The following is a 14,775-nucleotide window of genomic DNA, read 5'->3' as shown; positions in this document are numbered from 1 at the left end:
CATACATACATACATACATACATACATACATACATACCTATATTTGCAGCTGTATACATATGCGTGTATATATTATATATCCCCAAGTATCAGGCAAAGTACCTAAGTTGAAACTTAAATGTCAACTCTCTTCCATCATGAAGTTAGTTGTGGTTACCAAAAGGTGAAGGTGCTGGGGCAAATCCAAATAAATGGTAAGCAAGCACAGAAAGCCAACAGCTGGGAGAAACAGAGGGGAGAGGAAGAAAGGCAGAAAGGAGATGTGAATCGTTTCATTCTGAGCTCAAACCCAAAATACAGAGTAAGGCCTATCTTCGTAGCAGAGATTTGAGGGGGATCTGTGATTGCTGGCACCCACAGTCCTCACGCCCAGCTATGGGCGCCATCTGGGAGAAATGCACTGATTGAGAGCTGGAGCCTCAGCGGCTGCTGCCACCCTTCTGACAGCAAGGTTAATGGCCGGGTTAAAGAGAAAGGCAGGTGAAACGTGTCTCTCGGGCCCATTCTTCCTCTTGCCTTAATGAATGTCAGCTCCAAAAGGTACCTGTTCCTGGTGTCAAGGACCACTTGTCTTGGAAGGCAAATTAAGCTAAATTGGTAGCTTTTTGGTTGCTTTCTTAATCACTTAGTCAAATAGAAAAAGAGGTGGGTGGGCCTGATTCCAGAAAAATCTTTCTCCTCTCTCTGAAGTCATGTTTCTGCAGCTTGAGGTCAGATTAGACCTCTGAGAATATTAGAAAAAGAGTGACTTAGCCACAGGTTGGGTTGGAGAAAAACTCTCACTCTAACTTAGAGGTTCAGGACTCAACTTGCCCAGATGGGAGTTCAAACAAGATAGAAGTTAGGAAGAAGGCTAGGGCATAGTTCAAAAGGTGGACTGCCTTCTTAGGAAGGATGAGACTCCGGGTTCAATTCTCAGTATGAGAGAGGCAGAGACAGAGAGATACAGACGTACACACAGAATTAGAGAGAGCTGGTATTAGATCTGCTGCAGAGCTGGAAGCTGAGACCACCAGAATTTAAGATGTCTCAGATGTGAGGTTCTGAATGACTTGCTTTATGAAGCTTGCTCTCACAGGAGCTGGAGCCCTGAGTAGTCCTGCTAGCGGTCTAGGCTCCATTTGAAATACTACGGATAATTTACCAAGTCAAATCTACTCCTTCTAGCAGGGAATCAATGCCATGTGAGGAATGTCACAGAAACCTGGCTCAGTGACTTTACACAATAGCCATCTGAACTGAAAAGTGGGGTCAGTGAGAAGATATCTCCCATGAGTTTCTTGTGGGTAATGAAGAATGAAGCCTTATTTCTGGAGAGATGCAGAAGACAGTGATCTGATTTGTGCATCCCCATCACAGACTGTGCACGGCGCAGGCGCTGTCTGTGTCAGTCTTGGAAGGATCTCGGGGCATTCAGAGAGCATGGTGGCTGTGAGGTGATGGTGCTATCTATGTTGCAAGGCGTGAACAATCTGATTACAATCTCTGAACCAGCTTGGGGGAAGATTATGGTAGGGTAGGCGATATGGGACAACAAGCATCATAGATGTGGCTATGGAGTCTGAAGAAGAGGGAAGTAGATGGTGAAAGGTTGTATTAGAAACAATTGTCCCTTTCCTTTCCTCGGACCTCATCTTGTGCTAAGCTCTTGAAAACGGAGGCACATAATAGTAGCAGTTATTGTGATTCCAAACTCCCAAACTCTTAATTGCAGGCTCCACTCCACATTCTCAAGGAAAGGATCTTGGAATAGTCTACTGATCCTTTTGTATCTAGCAAGTCAGGAGAGAGAGAGAGAAAGAGAGAGAGAGAGAGAGACAGAGAGAGACAGAGAGACAGAGAAACAGAGAGAGAGAGAGAATATTGCATGTTGGAAGGCTTTTAAAAGGCCCATCCCGGAAGTGGCATGTTTCATTTCTGCTCACATTCCATCAGCCATAACTCAGTGTTATGGCCGTGTGGAATGGCAAGGACAGCTGTGGTATGGAGCCTGGCTGTATTCCCAGTAAGAGGAGAATGGAAGCAGTGAGCATTCATAGCCCAGAGGCCCTGTGCAACTATGATCCATCTCACTGGCCTGCTGACATTTCTCTCCACATGCTGTGGTCCTTTTCCCCCCAGGGTGTTTGCTATGACTGAGCCTGAGCCTTTTAAAGACACCATCTTTGACTGGCTGAGGAGAAGTCAGAGAATCAAAAGGGCTTATCACTTTTGAAAGAAGTCTCATTCCATCACATGGTATTCCTATATCTTCTCCGAAGCCTTGCAAAGGCAGGTACAATGCTGCATTGAAATGATATTTACTCTCTGCCTTCCGATTGAATGGAACCTCAAGAGATCAAAAACCTTGTCCTGTCATGTCGTCAGCATCTGGGGCAGTGCCTGATTTGTGACAGTTACAGGAAATACAAAATTGCCCAGGGATAGAATTCCCAGTAATCCTCGAGGCAAGGAAATTAGCTAGCAAGAAATGTTTAATTCCAAAATTACTTAATTCCAGGCCCAGAATCCATAATCTTAGGCCAATGCAATGCACTCTTTTATTGTACAGGTGATTAGAGACTAGCTGGCAGGATACAGATGATGACTTTGCACCCTAGGCTGGAGAAATGGGTACGTTTTTGGAATGGTTGTCTGAGACATGGTTTATTATTGGAAAGCATGGAAAGGAAGGGAAAGAAGTGTTTGAATATAAATGTATGTGCAGATTTCCTATGCACACTTTTAAACTACAGATGGCAAATACCCTAGTACTCACTCATTCCGTATCCCAAAGACAAACCCACTACTCCCTGCCATCTCAAAATGATGTTGTGGGTCTCACTGAGGGAAAAGAGGCCAGATGTGGGCACATTTGGTCAACTGGAGCCTCACGGAAACAAAGCAGAATGTTACATGCAGAAGAGAAGACTACGTGATAAAGCCAACCCCCTTTGCTTCCCCAAAGTTGATTTCATAAAAGTTGAATCATCTGCACCTTCCTCCTCATAGCAATTACAAAACAAAAGTAATATAAAAATGGAAAATCCTCTGCTTGTCAGTGGAAAAAGCATGAACACAGAGGAAATGTGTGATGCACGTCCCACATGAAAAAGACTGCAAGTGTTCAACTCTAGTGAAGTGAACTCTAGTGGCTCCTCTTCTGTTCCAGATCCAATTGCGAAAGTGTGCTGAGGCCTCAGGCTGGCCCTTTCCCACTTCACGTGAGCCTTCTTTCTGAGCTATCTCACCTCGCCACTAGCTTTAGTTCCCACCTAGGTGCAGTTACACCCAAATTTCTCCCTCCAGCCCCAATCTCTTGCATAAGTTCTACACTCTTATGCAATCTTCTAATTTGACGACTCATCTTGGGGTATCTAAAGGACATCTCAAAGTTAATGAAATGAAAAACAGGACTTTTGCACATTTCCTTCCAAACCTGCTCTTAGCCCACTCTGCAAATGGCATCACTGGACACACAGTATCTCAGATCCAAGCTCAGCAATCATTCTCGATCTTCTGTACTTTTTCTTTCCTAGACTCTACCATGTTCCTATCCAAAGCATCATCATCAGATCCTGTCATCTGGATCTATAGTATTTTCTGACATTAGTCCCTTGTCACTTTTGTCATTCAAGCTTACGTCCTTTCTGGTGTTCATGATCACGGCAGCCTCCACTATAGAATCAGCACTCTTTTCTATTGTTTGTAAGATATTTTCCCCAGGAACACAGGAAGTTATAGGAATTTTTTGTAATGATTTTAATGTTGTTATAAAGATGATGTACAGAGGGGTTACAGTTACATAAATCAAGTAAAGAGTACATTGCTTGTTGGACAGTGTTACTCTTTACCTTTCATTCTCTAGTTTATTAGGTGATCTTTTAAAACAGCGACTCAGTAAACCCTGTAAAACTGTTAGCGTTAGCTCAGTTTAATATAGGCTCTGTGTGTGTGTGTGTGTGTGTGTGTGTGTGCATGCTCACACACACAGACGTGTACTTGCAGGCAAGTGTGCTGCAACTCAGGGCTTGGACATTGTGTTTGAGCTTTTTTTGCTCAAGGCAGGTGCTCTACCACTTGAGCCACATCTTCATTTTTGGCTTTTTGGTGATTAATTGGAGATAAAAAGTCTCAGTCTTTTTCCTGTGCAGGCTGACTTCGAACCATGATCCTCAGATCTCAGCCTCCTCAGAAGCTAGAATTATAGGTGTGAGCCATGGGTGCCCAGTATAGATGTAGACTGGAGCCATGGATTAGTGCATAGCATATATTTCCTAGCTATGCCAACTGAAAGGGCCTATAAGCAACGGTACTCTGCTAGCAATGAGAACATTTAGTGTATAGATCTTGATTTATAATACCATACTCTCAAGAAGGGAAGCCAGGCTCCTGGGAGAAAATGGTTAATTCTAGGAGTGGAGAACTACAACCCAAAGAGGATATAGAGTAAAATCTTATTCCTAGAGTCTGTGTACAAGGGGAAAAGGTCAGATAAACCCAAACTGGGATATTCTACAGGGGACCCTCAAAACCTTTAGTTTTTTTTTTAAAGTTTTTATTATAAAACTGATGTACAGAGGGGTTACAGTTTCATACGTTAGGCATTGGATACATTTCTTGTACTGTTTGTTACCTTGTCCCTCATACCCCCTCCCCCTCCCCCTTTCCCTTCCCCCCCCCCAGGTGTTCATTTCACTTACACCAAACAGTTTTGCAAGTATTGCTTTTGTAGTTGTTTCTCTTTTTTTTACCCTGTGTCTCTCAATTTTGGTATTCCCTTTCAATTTCCTAGTTCTAATACCAGTATACACGAAAACCTTTAGTTTGAAAAACATGAAAACACTGACAATAACTTCACATCAGAAAAAACAAAACCTAGAAAGATATAATGACAGATTTCTGGATTTGATTCTCCCCTTCAAGGAAGTGATTTGAGAAACAATGTTGAATTCCAAATAAAGTGTGAGTTTGGTTAGAGTTCCTTTATTTTAAGATATTAGAAATGTGGGAAAGTGGATGAAGTCATATAGAAATTTTCTGTACTATTTTTCAAACTTTCTATAAATATAAAAAAGGTCTATTTAAAACATGATTTAAAGTATGTGGCTGTCTCATTTAAAACATTTTCCTCCTGTTTGGTAGTCAGGAGTTCTGCCATTTGAGCCACACTCCCAATTCTTTTTTTTTTTCTTTGTGGCTTTATTTTTCATGTAAGGTTTTTGCCTAGGGTCAGCCTCAGACCATATAGCCTCTCAACTAGATGGGCTCACCTAGTGGTCAAGATGGAGTCTTGCTTTTTGCTAGGGCTGGCTTCCAAATACAATCCCCCCAATCTCTTCCTCCTAAGTAGATAGGATTATAGATATGAGCCATGATACTTAGCATTATTTCAAACTTTTCAAATGTTTTCTTTGCATCAATAATATCAATATATTTACCAGACTACCTACAAACCTATCATGTACCACTCTCTCAGCTCTTTATCCCAGCAGCACAGAAAGTTTGACATTTCCTCAAGACCATCCTTTATCTCTTAGAAGCAAATTTTCCCTTCCCTGCTTCTCTCCCTGAGTCAATATTCTTTCATAGCATGTTGAATAATTTGAAATTTTTCTTGGTGGGCTACCTGGTGATTCCAATACACCAGACAGGATTAAGAATTACTTGCTTAGATACTGGGGAAAGAAAAACATAAGAGAAACTCTTTGTTTTGTTTTTTGTTTTGTTTTGTTTTTTTTGGCCAGTCCTGGGCCTTGGACTCAGGGCCTGAGCACTGTCCCTGGCTTCTTTTTTGCTCAAGGCTAGCACTCAGCCACTTGAGCCACAGCGCCACTTCTGGCCATTTTCTGTATATGTGGTGCTGGGGAATCGAACCCAGGGCCTCATGTATATGAGGCAGGCACTCTTGCCACTAGGCCATATCCCCAGCCCCTAGAGAGAGAGAAACTCTTTGAAAGGTGAGGAAATGGGTCTTTTTTATTCCTAGGAAACTGGCTTTGGAAAAGGAAAAGTGACTCTATCTTTGGTTCTAGATTCCAGGGTATCCAGGCCAGTTTATTATGGCTATAGGGTAGTGAACACTTGAAGGTGGATATTCTGTTTATTGTGATTTTGGGTGTTATTGGTGTTTGGCTCAGGGCCTTGAATTCACTAGATAAGGAATCTACTATGTAAACCAGCCCTTGTTACTTTTGTTACGTCTTTATGATAGCGCCTTGTAATTTTGCCTGGATGTACCTGGACTGCCATTTTAATACCTAAGCTTTTTCTGTAGTTGAGATCACAGGAATGCACACTACAGCCTACAGTCAGATTTTTGTTGAGATGGAATCTCATTTTTTTTTCTGGGCTGGCCAAACTGTGATCCTCTTGTTCTGCATTTCTGAAGTATCTGGGATTACAGATGACTATGCTAAGTCTTTGTTAGACTTCATGGTTTCCCGAAGTTTTGCCAGGATTAGAAACCTTCAGGAATCAAACTAGGTATACTTTGGGCTCCATATATGTGCACGTGTGCGCACACACACACACACACACACACACACACACACGTAATATACACCTCTATATGGAGCCCAAAGAACCTTTAATTTATTTATTCAGGTTTCCCAGTATAATGCTCTCTCAGTGTACAGTTCTTGATTCTGCTTCATCAACATTTTTTGTGGGTTTTTTTTTTTTTGCTAGTCCTGGGGCTTGAACTCAGGGCCTGAGCACTGTCCATGGCTTCTTTTTTTCTCAAGGCTAGCTAGCACTCTGCCACTTGAGCCACAGCGCCACTTCTGGCCATTTTCTATATATGTGGTGCTGGGGAAATCGAACCCAGGGCTTTATGTATATGAGGCAAGCTCTCTTGCCACTAGGCTATATTCTCAGCCCTTCATCAACTTTTCTAAGTATGAATGTGTGTGCACATGCACATCTTGGTAGGTGAGGTGTTCAAAATGTGGTTCAAATGTAGTTTGCATAAGTCCCAATACCATGTTACCAGGATTGTAATCACAAGATAGAATGAAACCTTTATTTTCTATTGAGGCACACCATTTTTCAGGAAAAATATTAACCAAAGGTCACACATGATACAAACATAAAATCAAGTTTGGACAATTTTCAGGAATTAGTAATTTTGGAGTTATTGTTCTATTTTTTAAAGCAGAAATCTAAAACTGTTCAGTATATATAAAACAATGACAACTATACCTGTATACTATAAACAATCAAAAAGAAGAGAAAGTCACTAAGTTGGCGAGGAGGAAGACTAATGGGATGCATAAACAAGAAACAATAACTCAATCTCAGCTATAGACTTTTTTTTTTTTTTTTTTTTTTTTTTGGCCAGTCCTGGGCCTTGGACTCAGGGCCTGAGCTCTGTCCCTGGCTTCTTCCCGCTCAAGGCTAGCACTCTGCCACCTGAGCCACAGCGCCCCTTCTGGCCGTTTTCCATATATGTGGTGCTGGGGAATCGAACCGAGAGCTTCATGTGTAGGAGGCAAGCACTCTTGCCACTAGGCCATATTCCCAGTCCACATGCTATAGACTTTTTAAAGTAGATGAACTATGCTAAAATTTCCTCCTTAAGATGATCTAATGCTAAAGGGGCTAAGACAATAGTTTGGAAGAAAGATAGCCTCTTTAACAAATTGTGCTGGAAAAACTGGCTCAACACATGCAATAAACTAAAACTAGATCCTTATATATCACCCTGAACCAAAATCAATTCCAAATGGATTAAAGACCTCGAAATCAAAACAGACACCCTGAAAACACTAAAGGAAGAAGTAGGAGAAACACTTGGGCTCCTTGACGCAGGACGGAACTTCCTGAACAAAGACCCAGAAAGGCTACAAATCAAAGAAAGGTTGGACAAATGGGACTGCATCAAACTGTAGAGCTTCTGCACGGCAAAGGACATAGCTCGCAAGATAAACAGAAAGACCACAGACTGGGAGAAGATCTTTACCGGCCATTCAACGGACAAAGGCCTCATATCTAAAATATATGCAGAACTAAAAAAATTACTTTCCTCCAAAACAAAACCGCAATGAACTAATAGCCCACTCATCAAGTGGGCTAAAGACTTACAAAGAGACTTCTCTGATGAGGAAATGAGAATGGCCAAGAGACATATGAAAAAGTGCTCTACATCACTGGCCATAAAGGAAATGCAAATCAAAACAACATTGAGATTCCATCTCACCCCAGTAAGAATGTCATATATCAAGAAAACTAACAATAACAGTTGTTGGAGGGGATGTGGCCAAAAGGGAACCCTACTTCATTGTTGGTGGGAATGTAAACTGGTTCAGCCACTCTGGCAAGCAGTATGGAGACTCCTCAGAAGGCTAAATGTAGAACTCCCCTATGACCCAGCAACCCCACTTTTGGGTATTTATCCAAAAAACTACAAACAAAATCAAAGTAAAGCCACCAGCACAACAATGTTCATTGCAGCGCAATTTGTCATAGCGAGAATCTGGAACCAACCCAGATGCCCCTCCGTAGACGAATGGATCAGGAAAATGTGGTACATATACACAATGGAATTTTATGCCTCTATCAGAAAGAATGACATTGCCCCATTTGTAAGGAAATGGAAGGACTTGGAAAAAATTATACTAAGTGAAGTGAGTCAGACCCAAAGAAACATGGACTCTATGGTCTCCCTTATTGGGAATAATTAGCACAGGTTTAGGCAAGTCACAACAGAGGATCATAAGAGCCCAATAGCTATACCCTTATGATCCCATAAGATGATGCTAAGTGAAATGAACTCATTTTATGAAAATGATTGTTATATCAGAGTTGTAACTACTTTCAACATCCCATGTGTATCTGTAGTTTCTACTATCGATGATGTTCGTGTATCACCTTCTTGTGATTGTATCTACACTATCTCTGTAATCTTATCTGAGTGTATGGGAAACAGTGTGTACTGGTATTAGAATTAGGAAATTCAAAGGGAATACCAAAATTGAGAGACAAAGGGTAAAATACGAGAAACAACAACAAAAGCAATACTTGCAAAACTGTTTGGTGTAAGTGAACTGAACACCTCAGGGGGGGACAGGGGGAGGGGGTAGGGGGGTATGAGGGACAAGGTAACAAACAGTACAAGAAATGTATCCAATGCCTAACGTGTGAAACTAACCTCTCTGTACATCAGTTTTATAATAAAAACTTAAAAAAAAAGATGATCTAATGCATTACTGAAAGTGTGGCATAAGTAGTAGAGTTCCAGTTTTGAATTAAAAAGCTAAGGGACAGTACCCAGATCCTGTGTTCGAGCCTAAGTACTGGCATGAAGGAAAGATCATCGAATCTTCCAGTTCCATCTATATTGATGTGAAGAGCTTCTATATTGTTCTAGGTGAAATATATCCGACACAAAAAGACAAATACCACATGGTTTCTCTTATGTGTGGAGTCTAAACCATGTCAATCCACAGAAGCAGAGGATTGATACCTACCAACAGCTTGGGGAATAGGGAGATGGGACATGGAGAAAGAGAAATTACAAAGGTGAACAAAACCTCAGTTAGACCGTGGTGGCCTGCATACTTGCTGCACATTTCACGTGCTGTATAGTTCAAAATTGACAAAATAATAGATTTTGAATGTTTTCACCACAAGATCTTAGTGAAATGTTGCCTATGTTAGTTATCTTATTTGTATCTATAGTTCACACTATATCCCATACACACAAGCTTTATTTGCCAATTGACAGCAAATGAACTAAAGTAAAACTGAATAAATCCATGAATCCAAATACACCTTACCTTTGTTATTCTTAACAATCCCCTTTCATAACCTCCAAAAGAGACTATTCTTAATCTTCTGCTGTTAAATTAGAGCAACCTTCAATCAGTAGAAAAGGACATGTTCTGTTTTCATGGAGTAACACTTCTATCTGCTGGCCTTTTGAAATATTGCCACTGCAGACACAAGGAGTTTCTGAGACAGAAGCGCGATGACTCCATCTCCCACCCACATCTATCCCAAGCTAGCTAGGCCTACAGGCAGGAAGTAATGGAAACCCATGCTGCTCTTCTTTCCAATCAAGACCTTGCATCTCCAGGAGTCCAATGAATCCTCACCTCTTCTGGGTCTTAGATACTCAATGGTTTTTCCTGAGTCTGTTATATGTTGTCTTGGAATTAGTCTGTGTACTGAACTGATTTCCCTTCCAACGAGCGAAACTGTATTATCATGTTGTCAAGCATACAGTAGATCCTCAAGAAAACTTAGATTTTAACAGAAGCCCAATATAAAAGATATAGTGCCCTAAATTACTTAAAAATGCATATTACCTATCTGGTAAGAATTTAGTTTGTGCTAGAAATGCTTTGTGATATAAATTCTGTCTTTTTCTCCTAACCAAGTACTAACCCTTCTTAGCTTCTGAGATCAGATGAGATTGGGCGTCTTCAGGGTGATATGGCCCTAGATAAATCTTTTTTTTCTTTTCATAAATTTGTTAAAACAGCTTAAAACAGAGTATAAAGGAAAGTGTTTGCTGGGCACCAGTGGCTCACACCTGTAATCCTAGCTACTCTGGAGGCTGAGATGTGAGGATCGCGATTCAAAGCCAGCCCAGGCAAAGTCTGTGAGACTCCTATCTCCAATAAACTACTCAGAAAAATTCAGAAGTTGTGCTGTGGCTCAAGTGGTAGAGTACTAGCCTTGAACACAAAGAAGTTTAGGGACAGCACTCTGTCCCAGAGTTCAAGACCCAGGTATGACAAAAACAAAAAAGGAAATTTTTTATGGCGCCTATGGTCCTGCTATAACCCTTGAGCAAGAAAACTTTTTTAGAAAATGACTGTGAATGTTTTTGTGAAATCATGATCACTTGTTCAACAATGGTGAACAGAAAGCATTGATGTTGCACACCAAATGCCCATAGGTTGCATGGTTTCTCTCAATGGTTGCAACTACAATGTGCCTATAAATCTACAAGTAAACACACTGATGGTAAACAACAAAAAAATAAATTTGGACATGATATATTATACAGGACTCTAGGCATTCACACAGTGATACCAAAGAAGGATATTCTTAGGAGAGAGTCTCAAAGGCTCAATAGCTGTGTATACATGATCATATAAAATAATGTTTATTGAAACGAACTCCAAGAAATGGAAACAAGAGGGGTTTTTTTGTTTGTTTTTTTCCTCTCATTTTTTTTTTGCTTTTTGATTTCTGTACCTTTTGTCTTATATGTAAGTTTCTCTGTTTTAGAGAGGGTAAAGGAAGCACTGAAATGGTGGGATAACGGGTGAAGAAATGCAGCAGCGCTACTCACTAGACACTATGTTGAAAGTGATCTATACAACCTGGCGGGGGGGGGGGGCACTGTCAGGAGGAAAAAAAACTGGGCGAAAATGAGGAAGAGGTGGCACCTTTCAAAAAATGTACTCATTACCTCACTTATAAACCATAGCCCTTCTGTACATCACATTTACAGTAGCAATAATAAAGAAAAAGAATGAATATCTGGGTGCTGGTGGCTCATACCTATAACCCTAGCTTCTCAGGAAGCTGAGATCTGAGGATTGCAGTTTGAAGCCAGGCTAAGCAGAAAAGCAGAAAAGCTCATCTTCAATTAACCAGCAAAATGCTGGGCTGGAAGCATGGCTTGTATATTGGAGCACTTGCTGTGAGCAAGAAATGCAAGGAAGAAGATGAAACTTAAGTTCAAGTACCAGTACAAGCATTGACAAGAAAAAGAATGAAGAATTACATTCACAGAAGCTTTCTTGCTTTCTTGATGAGATTAGCCATAAATGTGGAAAGCGAATGTGTTTTATAGTAATAGTTGTGCTCTCCAAACTAGTTTTTCAGGTTTCTGTATCTCCATCTCACAGTCTCCTTCTGAGTGAGGCAGGAGAGCCATCAACTTTGTGTACTAATGAGGACATTGTTATAGAGATCCTGGGAAATATGGTCAAAGTGAGCCTATCAATTAGTACCTGAGTCAGCACAAGGCCATGGGGCTCCCTCCTCTTGTGTAGGATGCACAAGTGTTGGTGCTTTCTGTTTGAGCTATATCAACTGGAGAGAAGCATTAAGAACAGATGCCTGTGTCAGAATTTTGTATGCATATGAAACCTCTTCCCATGTTTTCTCTGTGGAAAGAAGGAACTCTTAGGGTCATTAGCCCCATTTCTCATGCTCCAATAGGGTTGGTTCTGTTGCGGCTGTGTGAAATTCTAGATGGTTCTGTGGTTGCTCTTTCTGCCACACTGATTTCTAGACAGGATGACAACTCATGTGGGTTTAACATTGTATAACTTGCTCTTTTTACAGTTTTCCCTTGCCTTTACTTTACAAAAAATGATTGAAGATGGAAAGCAGAGATGCGGATCACATCAGTGCTGGTCTATGCAAAAGTGTAGGCTGCTCCTTGAAAACAAACTAACAAGAAGAAAAATGAATTGGAGAATGCCCTGCAAGTTGCTTTGAAGAGGGAGGCAGACAGCCTAATGGACTCTTCTTAGCAGGTTTTGATTTAGGAATTTCTATGTCTCAGTTGAGTCTGTTTGGAAAAACCCTTACATGTTATTTACTTCAACCTCTGCTTGTCATCTGGAGGAAACAGAGTCCCCAAAAGAAGAAGTAACTGTCCCAAGACCACACATACCGTGACTGAGTTAAGACTATAATTATAAAGACCTATTTTCATCTTAGTGAATACTTCTTTGATTGTAGATGAAGTCAGAGTCACCTCTCTTCAGATTTTATTATAGCTAATGCTATTAATACATATTCAGTAGCTAACTTCTATTGAATACATGTTATTTTAAAGCCTGTGCTAAATGATATATGTCTGTCTATCTATCTATCTATCTATCTATCTATCTATCTATCTATCTATCTATCCATCTATGTAAAACCCCTCTGGATTAAACCAGATGCTTGTGGGTAGAGTGGTAGAGCACGTGTACAGAATGTAGTCTTGGGTTCCAGCACCACAAAACAAAATAAATCACTCTTGAAAAAACACACCCACAATTGCTTCTTAGAAAAATAGAAAATAAGTAAAATAATAGTAAATAAGTCCTTCCTTCTTACCAAGAGAAAAACATGAAACTCTCAACTAAACATAGATTTTGATCAGCCAGTGATAGCTTCTTTGGAGTTTAGCTCTATGGGGCCTGCCCTTTGGACGTCATTGTTTTCTCTCTCATCAAGCCTTCTCTATGGTTGGTATTAAGCCTTATCAATTCAAGAACAAAATTCTATCCTTTTAAAATATACCCCAAAACATAAATTATCCCATGTTCAGTGACATAGTTCACTGTGTTTAGCTATTTTTTTCATATAGTATCCCATCATTTCATTTTGAAAATATTATTTTCCCTTAATAAATATCTCTCTTATCCCTGGTAATTTCCATCTCAGCATTTGAACAGCTTGCTAGAGGAGCCTTTTTTGTGCAAGCACAATGGCCTTGGCCTTTCTAGGAAAGACAAAGGGCTAAATTAAAGGCACAGCTGGTAACTTGCCACTGGCTGGGGAGGAGAGACCTAGTTAGTATTCATTCATTTACCTCTGCCCAGTTGGCTGGCTTGCATCTTTCTCTTTTCTCTTCCCCTGAAGGCTGGAAGTAAAGAATCACTAGGTTCTTCATTGTACTTCCAGCAGCTGGGGCTATAAGCAATTTCTTGGCTGGATTTGTATTTCCTTAGACCAAAGGTGAGTAAGCCCAGAAGCAGGGTCTCAAGAGCAGAAGAAATTCAGGAGGCTAACACCAACTTACAATTCCACTTGTTCATGTCTTTCTCTCTTACAAATACCACATCTCATTTTTGAACTGTATAAATGCATGATTTTGTTAGGGAAAGAATTCATGTTTACAACATAGTTAAAAAGACAAACCAAGGCAACAGCAATGCTTACAAAACTAGATGGTGTAAAACAACTGTACGACTCATGGGAGGGGGAGAGGAAATTGGGGAGGGGAGGCAGGAGAAAAATGAGGGAGGAGGTAACAAGTTGGATAAGAAATGTACTCACTGCCTTATGTATGAAACTGTAACCCCTCTGTACATCACTTTGACAATAAATGAAAAAAAATCTCCAATAAATGTTGGATGTTATTACTTTACAAAAAAAAAAAGAGATTTCCTTTCTTTGTTCATTCATTCACAGAACACTTATCATGCTCTAGACACTAAGGGAAATTCATGTATAGACAAAAATGAGTTAAGCAGTCCCTGTTCTGGAGAAGCTATGGTGTTATCAGGGAAACAGATAATTAATTCAATTTTAGTATGATATGCACATTGATAAAAGTTGCAAATATGAGAAATGTTTGTGTTTCCACAGTTAGATAAATTAGGAGTGTGTATGTGTGAGTTAAAAAAAACACCAAAATTAAAGTAGATAAGAATATTTTCTTATTGTCAGTCCTGGGGCTTAGACTCAGGGCCTGAGCACTGTCCCTGGCTTCTTTTTTTGTTGTTGTTCAAGGCTAGCACTCTGCCACTTGAGCCACAGCACCACTTCTGGCTTTTTCTGTTTATGTGGTACTGAGGAATTGAACCCAGGGCTTCATGCATGCTAGGCAAGCACTCCACCACTAGGTCACATTCCCAGACCCATAGATAAGAACATGTAAGTGATCTCAGACTTTGACAACAGCGATATTCTGCAAATAGGGCTGTGTATTCTGAGAGAAGCTCCTTAAGAGATTAAAAAAAATCAACACTACATTGGAAACCCTTTTTTTATCATTTCAGAAATAATATTCAAAGGTTTTTTGTTGTTTTTTTTTTTTGAGACAAGGTCTCA

This window comes from Perognathus longimembris, chromosome 28 (genome assembly GCF_023159225.1).
Source record: "Perognathus longimembris pacificus isolate PPM17 chromosome 28, ASM2315922v1, whole genome shotgun sequence".
NCBI lineage: Eukaryota > Metazoa > Chordata > Mammalia > Rodentia > Heteromyidae > Perognathus > Perognathus longimembris.
Note: the sequence above shows the minus strand (reverse complement) of the source record.